Consider the following 10,492-nt stretch of genomic DNA (forward strand, 5'->3'; position numbering starts at 1 on the left):
TCTCATTCCTCCAGTACTTCAGTTTCTCTAATTGGGTCCTTGTATTTCTTTAAACATGACCAAAGTGAAAAAGTTGGCTTAAAGCTCAACATTCAGAAAATGAAGATCTGGTCCCATCACTTCATGGCAAATAGATGGGGAAACAGTGGAAACAGTGGCTGACTTTATTTTGGGGGGCTCCAAAATCACTGCAGATGGTGACTGCAGCCATGAAATTGACACTTACTCCTTGGAAGGAAAGTTATGACCAACCTAGATAGCATATTCAAAAGCAGAGATATTACTTTGCCAACAAAGGTCTGTCTAGTGAAGGGTATGGTTTTTCCTGTGGTCATGTATGGATGTGAGAGTTGGACTGTGAAGAAAGCTGAGCACTGAAGAATAGATGCTTTTGAACTGTGGTGTTGGAGAAAACTCTTGAGAGTCCCTTGGACTGCAAGGAGATCCAACCAGTCCATTCTAAAGGAGATCAGTCCTGGGTGTGGAAGGAATGATGCTAAGCTGAAACTCCAGTACTTTGGCCACCTCATGTAAAGAGTTGACTCACTGGAAAAGACTCTGATGCTGGGAGGGATTCGGGGCAAGAGGAGAAGGGGGACGACAGAGGATGAGATGGCTGGATGGCATCACCGACTTGATGCACATGAGTTTGAGTGAACTCCGGGAGTTGGTGATGGACAGGGAGGCCTGGTGTGCTGTGATTCATGGGGTCGCAAAGAGTTGGACACGACTGAGCGACTGAACTGAACTGAAACCTTTTTTAAAATAAAAATCATCTTCCTCAACCCTTTCCCTCTTTCCCACTTATAAACCTAATTCCTTGCCTGATTTGTCTTTTGAGGAATCATAGCTCACAATTTACCACAAAACTCATGAGTCTAGTTTTTGCCACTGTTACTCGACTGAAACTTGAATTTTTTTAAGTCCAGAGGATACTCTGCTCATTTTACTTTGAAACGTGATAGTATTTTACACTGTTGAACACTTTATGAGACTCTAAACTGCACTTGTCACGTTATGCTCCTCTGGTTTGGTTTTCTTCCCCCCTCAGAGCCTTCTCTCAGACCCTTGCTAATTTCACCTCTAACCATGTCTTACATATGCCCTAAACAAAACTTCACTTCAATGACTTCCGCTGATTCTCTTCAGCCCAGATCTTCACCTGAGCCAAACTTGGATACTGTTTTAACTGGAGCTGCTATAACAAAGTACCATAGATTAGGTTGCTTATAAGCTGAAATTTCTTAAGAGTTCTGGAGGCTGGAAGTTCAAGGTCAGGGTGCCAGCATGGTTAGATTCTGACAAATTCCTCTTCTGACTTGAAGACTGCCAACTTTGTATCCTCCTGTGGCAGAAAGATTCAGTAATGTCTTGGGCCACTTCTTATAAGGGCACTAGTCAGATTCATGAGGGTTCCACCCTCGTGACGTGATTCTCAGTGGCCTTACCTCCCAACACCTAGTTGGGATTAGAGTTTCAACTTAACAAATTTTGGGAGGACACAAACAGTCCATAACTTAAATGTTTTCAAAGTTATCTCAAATTCAACATTTTTATTTCTCCACCCACACCCTCATTTCTGGTTCTGGTTATGTCAGTAAATGGCACCATCATCCATCCTGTTGCTTAAGCCAGAATCTTGGAAGTTAACTGACTTTTCCTTCTCCCTCACCTCCATATCTGTCAGTCACAAGGCCTTGTAGGTTCTCTTAAATATCTCTTGAATTCATCCTTACTTTGAACACATTAATCTAGAGCTGTTTTCATCTCTCAGCTGGAGGAAAAAAGCTTTATCGAGCTGTAAGGCACATAGTGTGCAATTCAGTGTCTTTAAGTCACACCACTGTGGAACATTTCATGTCCCCCAAAACCCATACCCTCTCTCCATTCCCCTCCAAATGATCTCTAAGGATACCTTCTTTGCTCACACTTTCTCCACAGTGCAACAGTTTTCATTTAATTTTGCTTAGAATGTTCATTGTCCTTAGAATAAAGCTCAAGTTCCTTTCCAGTTTACAAGACCTTTATATTTTGGTCTTTGCTTGCTTTTCTCACCTAATTTCTTCCCTCACAGTTTACAGCTCACTAAATTAGGATTTTTAGTTACCTTAATGGGCCTTGTCCTCTTTCACATAGATTTTTCTGCCTCAAACACTTCTCATTTAACTGGTTAGATTTAAGGTGATTATACATCCTACTTTATGCTTGTTTTCACTTTGAAAATTGTCCCTGTTTGGATAGTAAATGATACGGTAACCCTGGTTGAATTCAATTTACCATTCAGGTAACTTCCTCCAAGTGACTTTTTTTTTTCCCTTCAGCTGTGTCATGGGACATGTGGGATCTTAGTTCCTGGACCAGGGATAAAACCCATGCCCCTTGCATTGCGTAGTCTTAACCCCTGGACCTCCAGGGACATGTCCCCTCCAAGCAGCTTTAAAAAAATTATAACATGGTTCCTTTTGTTTAAATCTCAAATTTTACTCTCTGTTGCCTAACACTCATTAAACTATCTTACTGTCTTCACCACAGCTGAGAGGGCAAGGGCTGTCTACCATATTCATTTCTGTATCCTCAATGCATAATAATGCCTGGCACATAGTAGGCACACAGAAAAATCTATATAAAGGCATGCATAGGTCACACAGGGAATCTGTGGGAGTAGATAATTCAGACCACCATTTCAGAATTGTAGTCATCGGCAATGGACTATCTCTGACACTATGGAAAAAGGATTTGTCAGTAAAGTAACATCAAATGAACCAACATTAAAAACACAAACTTTCCAACAATTTTGATTTGACCAAGTGGGATTTATCTTAAGAATGAAAGGTTGGTTAAACATCTGAAAATCATACAACATATGAACAGGATAAAGGAGAAAAATCATATAATTATTTCAAAAGAAAAGTTATTTGACAAAATTTAAGGACCATTTGTGATAAAATTTTTAAAAAGATACTAGAACTAACAATTTAGCAAGTTTACAGGATACAAGAACAATATATATAAGTCAGCTTTATGTGTTAACCATCAAAATTCAAAGTAAGACAAATGGCAAAATATGAAAAAGGTGTAAAAGTGCTAGTATCTCTAATATCTTTAAAGAGTTTTTAAAAATAAAAAGACCAAGTACTCTGTAAGAAATTGAGCTTTGAGATGAACAATAAACTTAATATATGCTGATCTTATTCATACTACGAGAGAAACAGGCAATAAAACCAACACTGGGATATTTCTCATGTATTAAGTAGGTAAAAATCCAAAGTTGGACATACTGTTGGTCAAGAACCACGTATGCTCACATATTCCTGATACTCCTACAAATTATGGTAGTTGTGGGAGATTTGACAGTACTAGTAATCTTGATCACAATCCTAAATCTAGGGATCTCTTTCAAAGAAAAAAGCATTTTTTAAATACATGCACAAGACTGTTATCCCTTACAGTAGCGTTTATAATAGCAAAAAGACCAGAAACAACCCCAAATCCATCAGCAACCGGTTAAATCAGGAATGGTTAAATAATGTCACATCCACCGTAGATCTCTCCAGAACATATTACTAAGCTAAAAAAGTGGAGAAAAGTGGAGTAAAATTACATTATTTACAAAATTTGTTACATGTTTAAAAAAGATAAATATAAACATTTTAAATGGTTAACTAGAAGGAAAGGAAAGGAACAGGATGAGGGATCAAAATATGTAAATATTTTACATAATTATAAAACAAAGATTTTAAGATGAAGCTAAAGAATCTAAATTGGTATACTGGGGTGGCATAACCGCAAAAAGGAACTTTTAATCAACTTAAAACAGTAATTTGTACATCTCTAGTGGAATAAACCCTAAAGAAAAAAATCTTTTTAACTTGTTTTAGTCATATTATTAGTGGTAATGTTGGTATTAGTTTTCTAATACTATTGTGTGTGTACTGTGGCTAAAGCAAATGAGTAATAATCTAATCTGTTATTACTAGAATCTTCTTAGAGCTGGAATTCTCTGCAGAGGAGAAAGGAAAAATAGAAGAGGATGAGTAAAACCCTATATAAATTTACACTACATTTTATCTTAACATATTTTCTCCTTTCTATTGAATAGGCCATTGCTCATTGCAATAAGCAATCAATAGATGCAGGAAAAGCTTTTGACTAAATTCAATACTGATTTATGACAAAAACTCTCCAGAAAGTGGCCATAGAGGGAAACTACCTCAACATAGTAAAGGCCATATATCACAAACCCACATCATCATTCCCAATGATGAAAAAGGTTTTTCTCTTAAGATCAGGAAAAAGACAAAGTTGTCACTCTCACCACTTTTATTCAAAATAATTTTGGAAGTCCTAGTCATGGCAATCAGAGAAGAAAAAAAAGGAATCCAAATTGGAAAAGAAGAAGTAAAACTTAGTGTTTGCAGATATGATACTGTACACAGAAAATCCTAAGATGCCACCAGAAAACTACTAGGGCTCATCAATGAATTAGGTAAAGTTGCAAGTACAAAATTAATACACAGAAATCTGTTGTATTTCTAGACACTTAACAATGAAAGATCAGAAAGAGAAATTAAGGAAACAATCCCATTTACCATCACATCAAAAAGAATAAAATTCTTAGGACTAAACCTACCTAAGGAGGCAAAGGACTTTTACTCTGAAAACCATAAAGATACTGATAAAAGATGACACAGATGGAAAGATATACCATGTTCTTGGATTGGAAGAATCAAAAAATGATTAATCATATAATGATTCTACCCAAGGTTATCTAGATTCAATGCAATCCCAGTCAAATTACCAATGGTATTTTTCATAGAGCTAGAACAAAAAAATTTTAAATTTGTATGGAATCACAAAAGATCCTTAACACCCAAAGCAATCTTAGGAAAGAAAAACTGAGCTGGAGGAATCAAGCTCCCTGACTTCAGACTATGCTACAATATAGTATAGCTACAGTAATCAAAACAGTATGGTACTGGCACAAAAATAGTTCAATGTGATAGAATAGAAAGCCCAGAAATAAACTCACGCAGCTATGATCAATCTATGAAAAAGAGCAGGGGAAACAGTCTTTTCAACAAGTGGTGCTGGGAAAACTGTACAGCTCCATGTAAAAGAATGAAATTAGAACATTCTATGACACCATACACAAAAATAAACTCAAAATGGATTAAAGACCTACATGTAAGACCGAAAAATATTTAAAACTCTTAGAGAACACAGGCAGAACACTTCAACATAAATTTTAGCAGTATCTTTTTGGCTCCACCTTCTGAAAAAGTGAAAATGAAAGGCGCTCAGTTGTGTCTGACTTTTTGTGACCCCATGGACTATACAGTCTGTGGAATTCTCCAGGCGAGAATACTGGAGTGAGTAGCCTTTCCCTTCTCCAGGGGATCTTCCCAACCCAGGGATCAAACCCAGGTCTCCCACATTGCAGGCGGATTCTTTACCAGCTGAGCCACCCCTTCTAATGAAAATAAAAATAAACAAATGGGACCTATTTGAACTTAAGTTTTTGCATAGCAAAGGAAACCATAAATAAAATCAAAAGACAACCCTCAGGATGGGAAAAAATATTTTGCAACCAATATGATTGACAAGGGATTAATCTCCAAATATAGAAACAGCTCATGCAGCTCAATATAAAATACACACACACACACAAATGGGTAGAAGATCTAAATAGACATTTCTCTAAAGAAGACATACAGATGGCCGAAGAGCACATGAAAAGATGCTCAGCATCACTAATTATTAGAGAAATGCACATCAAAACTACAGCAATCTATCAACTCTCATGGATCAGAAAGGCCTTCTTTGAAGTCTACAAACAATAAATGCTGGAGAGAGTGTGGAGAAAAGGGAACCCTCCTACACTGTTGGTGTAAGTGTAAATTGGTACAACCACTATGGGGAACAATATAGGGGGAAATAGGGGACTTCCACGGTTGTCCAGTGGTTAAGACTCCACGCCTCTAATGCAGGGGGTGTGGGTTCAATCACTTGTCAGGAAGCTAAAATCTTATGTGCCAAATGGCACAGCCAGAAAAAAAACAGAACTACCATATGACCTAGCAATCCCACTCTTGGGCCTATGTGTAGAGAAAACCATAATTCAAAAAGATACAATCACTTCAATGTTCACTGCAGTACTATTTACAATAGCCAAGACCTGGAAGCAACCTAAATGTCCGTCAACACAGGAGTGAATAAAGATTACATATCACAGTAGAATATTACTCAGCCATAAAAAGAATGAAATAGTGCCATTAGCAGCAATGTGAGTGGACCTAGAGATTATCAAACTAAGAGGAAGACAAATATTGTATGATATCACTTATATGTGGAATCTAAAAAAAAATTTATACAAATGAACTTATTTACAAAATAGGAACAGATCTACAGACTTCAAAAACAAATTTACAGTTATCAAAGGGGACAGGTCACTGGGAGGGATAAATTAGGAGATTGGGATTAACATATGCACATTACTATATATAAACAGATGAATCAAAAGGACTTGCTGTATAGCACAAGGTATTCTACTCAATGTTCTATAATAACCTATATGGAAATAGAATCTGGAAAAGAATAGAAATATGTGTATGTATAACTGAATCACTTTGCTGTATACCTGAAACTAACACTACATTGTAAATATATTCCAATATAATATAAAAATTGTTAGAAAAAGAAGCACCTCAATTGCAAAAAAAGAAAAAAATGTACAAAGGAGCTTAGAATATCTTATTTTGCCAGATATAAAGAAAGCTATCAGGGACTTCCCTGGTGGTGCAGTGGATAATGATCTGCCTGTCATAGCAGGGGACATGGGTTGAATCCCCGGTGTGAGAAGATTCCACATGCTGCAGGGCAACTAACCCAAGCGCCACAACTACTGAAGGCCATGAGTTCTAGAGGCCATGCTCCGCAAAAAAAGCAACTGCAGTGAGAAGCCTGAGCACAACTAGAGAAAGCATGTGTTCAGCAACAGAGACCCAGCACATCCAAACATAGATTAAAAAAAAAAAAAAACTATCACAGACTATTAGAGTCACATCAAATGACTCTGGAACCCACTGGTCAACAAGAACCACTGACCAGGCCTGACTACAGCTCCAGGGGATGGGAGACACCTGGGATTCATAATTACTAGACCCACAAGGACAGCAGGAACTGTAAACACCATTTGAACCTCCTCATCAACTGCAGAGTGGGGACAAACTCCTGGCCCCAGGAACATGGCCTAGTGGGGCAGAGGGGCCTGGTGCCCAAGGGCAAGTGTGCAAGAGCTAATTGCACATGTGCATTCCATATTCAGAATGAGAGCATCAAGGCTCCCCAGAATCAGTTCCCAAGTTAAAGGCTCCCCAGAATCAGTTCCCAAGTCTGGCTGTGTAGGGACAGACAAGGCCACAAAAAATTAAAAGCAAACCAAAAAGCCATTGAGCAGAGAGAGGGCAGTATGAGCAACAGCAATAATAAAAACTCCAATCAGAAGATATCTAGGTTAATGACTTTTTGAAAATTAGAACTTCTGAATTATAACACCTTTCACTTTCACTTTTATTGTGGTTAATTTTCCATTATTTCTCATTGTACCATTAACATTATTTTTAGTGGAAAAACATTAAAATATAAACATTGATATATTTGAAAATATTTTCCCAATACTAATCACATATTGTATCATATATTTCCCATTTTGAAAATATTCCTCTCTGGGACAGTGCCAGCTGTTTAATGATATACAGAAGAACTTATTTTTACCCTTAATCCATGGAACTTCCAAGGGAATACCACTGTAAAATATGTCAGTGTTTTTTTTCTTGGAAATGATCTACTAAATAATCTCTTTATTGTCTTCAGAAACAAAAACATTAGCCTGAAAAATTTCAAAATTTCTTAATTATTTTTATTTGGGGATATTGTATATATTTGAACATATGAAATATTAAACTCCAAATAAGAGGACTTTATATCAAAAGAAATAGCATTAATCACCTAATATAATGAATGTCAAAAATTCTATTTATGTGTTCCTGCCAAAATATGAAAGTTATTTTTAAATATTGAATTATTACTGTGTGTCTGTAATTCAGATTTTATTCCTTATTATGTCATTCCATACAATTTTAAGTAAATAGACTTTGAGAAAACATACTGGGAGATTTTGTTGTTTGTTTTTTTGGCCATGTGACTTGTAAGAACTCGGTGCCATGACCAGGATTGAATCCAGGCCCCAGCAGTGAAGCACTAAGTCCTAACCACTGGACACCCAGGGAATTCCCCACTGGGAATATCAAACAGATGATGGCAATATTGATGAGAATGTTCAAGCATCTTACATAAGGAAGTAAGAGGCATCACTGCCACCATCACCCCCCCTGAATCTGTATATTTCATATAAAAAGAGTTCATTGGCATTTAACTAACATTATTCTTTGTAAACTTTGAACCACAATATGCTTGAACAACAGCAAAATCTTCAGAGCAAACCAAAGCATTTTCTTCCACTAGTAGATATAGCATTTTCAGTTTCTTTAAAAAAAAAAGTTGAGATTTGACAGAAAACAAAATTCTGTAAAGCAATTATCCTTCAATAAAAAAATTTAAAAAAAGCAAACTAATCAACATAACAAGAACTAAACACACAATCCCAAAACAGAACTTGGCATATTTCAGTGGTCCTGAATTTTAAAGTTTCTATAGTATTAATCCAAGAAATAAAATGTGATTCAACATTTAAAAATGAGGCTGAGCTTCTTTACCATAATTATACTTACTTTATAATTCAAACATTGTTAACCCAGCCAAAACCATGAATACAACTCAAACTCCCCTTTTCCTAAGATAACTTCTTTAAAAGTTAAATATTCTTTAAAAACTCAAATCCAAGCCGTACAGGTGTAACTTGAGGAAGCAACAACTGACCCTTCCAGAAACCACAGCTGTAGTTCTAAGTGATTTTGAAGCTGGGGAGCACATATGAAATCACTGTAAATTGCACATTCACATCAGTAATTTCTTGATAAAACTTTTTTCTCTACTAATGACTAAAAAAAATAAGCAGGTACTACAGTTCAGCATTTTAAAGACTTCTATATATTTTTACAAAGATGCTTCAAACATATATGTCTCATATTCAAAATGAGACATACATTTGAGTACTGAAAACAAACAAGGCTTGAAATGGAGTTTATATGAAAGAACTTAGAACTCAGTTACCAAATAACTAAAAATACACAACAGATAAAAAGGAATTTATTAAACCCATTGTCTCTAACAATATAAAAATTAAATATTAAGGCATCTTTTACTCCCATTTGGGTATATGCAGAAAAGAGAGTGTTTTAAATAGGAACCAGCATTTCTATTCAAATGCTTTCTAATGCATTTGGCAGATTTTTTCTCTTTTCCATATACCATTGAAAGCTCTCATAATCAAACATCATTTCCTAAACCAAGAGAAAAGCATAAACAGATACTGACTTATTAAAAACCGATTCACTCTTTAAAAATAAAAAGGAACTCCAAAGAATATTATGTATAAAGTTCAAATACTAGTATTTAAATTTCTCTGAGGCAATCTATGCTTCAGTGGTTAAGAGAATGAAGGGATGAAGACTTCAAGATGAGAAGCTTATTAATATGGCTATTTTAATTTGCCACCCCAAGCAACTTCTGGGATCTTAGTTCCTCCACCAGAGATAAATCCCTGCAGGGCAGTAAAAGCTCCATGTCCTAACCAATGGGCCTCCAGGGGATTTCATGAGTTAATTTTTAAAGCTCACAAATAGCTGGTCATTATTAGAGTATGATAATGAATCAATTCATTTTGAAAACTAGGAAATAAAGGGAAACATTCAAACATTTTATCCTTCCTTTTATATATAAATTGAATGATACAGTAACAAAATAGTTGAGGGCAAATTTTTTCTTTATACCATATTCTAGCTAATAAAGAAATGACAGAATTAAAGTATTGCTACTTCTCATTCCATAGTCGGTCTAGGCAATAATCATCAATGGCTGCTAATATAAAAAAAGAGAAAACCAGACATTATGTTTGTAGAATAACAGACCATATAATGTAATCTTGCCAGCCTTCCCTCCCCCATCAAGTCTGAATCTGATCAAGATTCTACCCTCAGCTACCAATCTATGAAACTTTTAGACATTAGAGTAACATGTTAAATTATTTATATCTAAAGGATCCAATCAGCAAAATCCTGATTTTGCAAAACTGTACAGACAGATGACTCAATTTCTTCAACAAATTGGAGAAAAAATACAAAGTTGTAGAGGAACCTCTAGAGACTTAAAAGATTTATCAGCTAATGGCATTATGTGGACTTTATTTTGGTACCAATTCAAAGAAACAAATTAAATAGGGCTCCACACAAACACTTGTACATGAGTAATATTATTTGCAAATAGCCAAAAAATGGATAAACAAAGTGCAGTATCTCCATACAATGGAATACTA

The sequence above is a fragment of the Oryx dammah genome, unplaced genomic scaffold (genome assembly GCF_014754425.2).
Source record: "Oryx dammah isolate SB20612 unplaced genomic scaffold, SCBI_Odam_1.1 HiC_scaffold_18, whole genome shotgun sequence".
NCBI lineage: Eukaryota > Metazoa > Chordata > Mammalia > Artiodactyla > Bovidae > Oryx > Oryx dammah.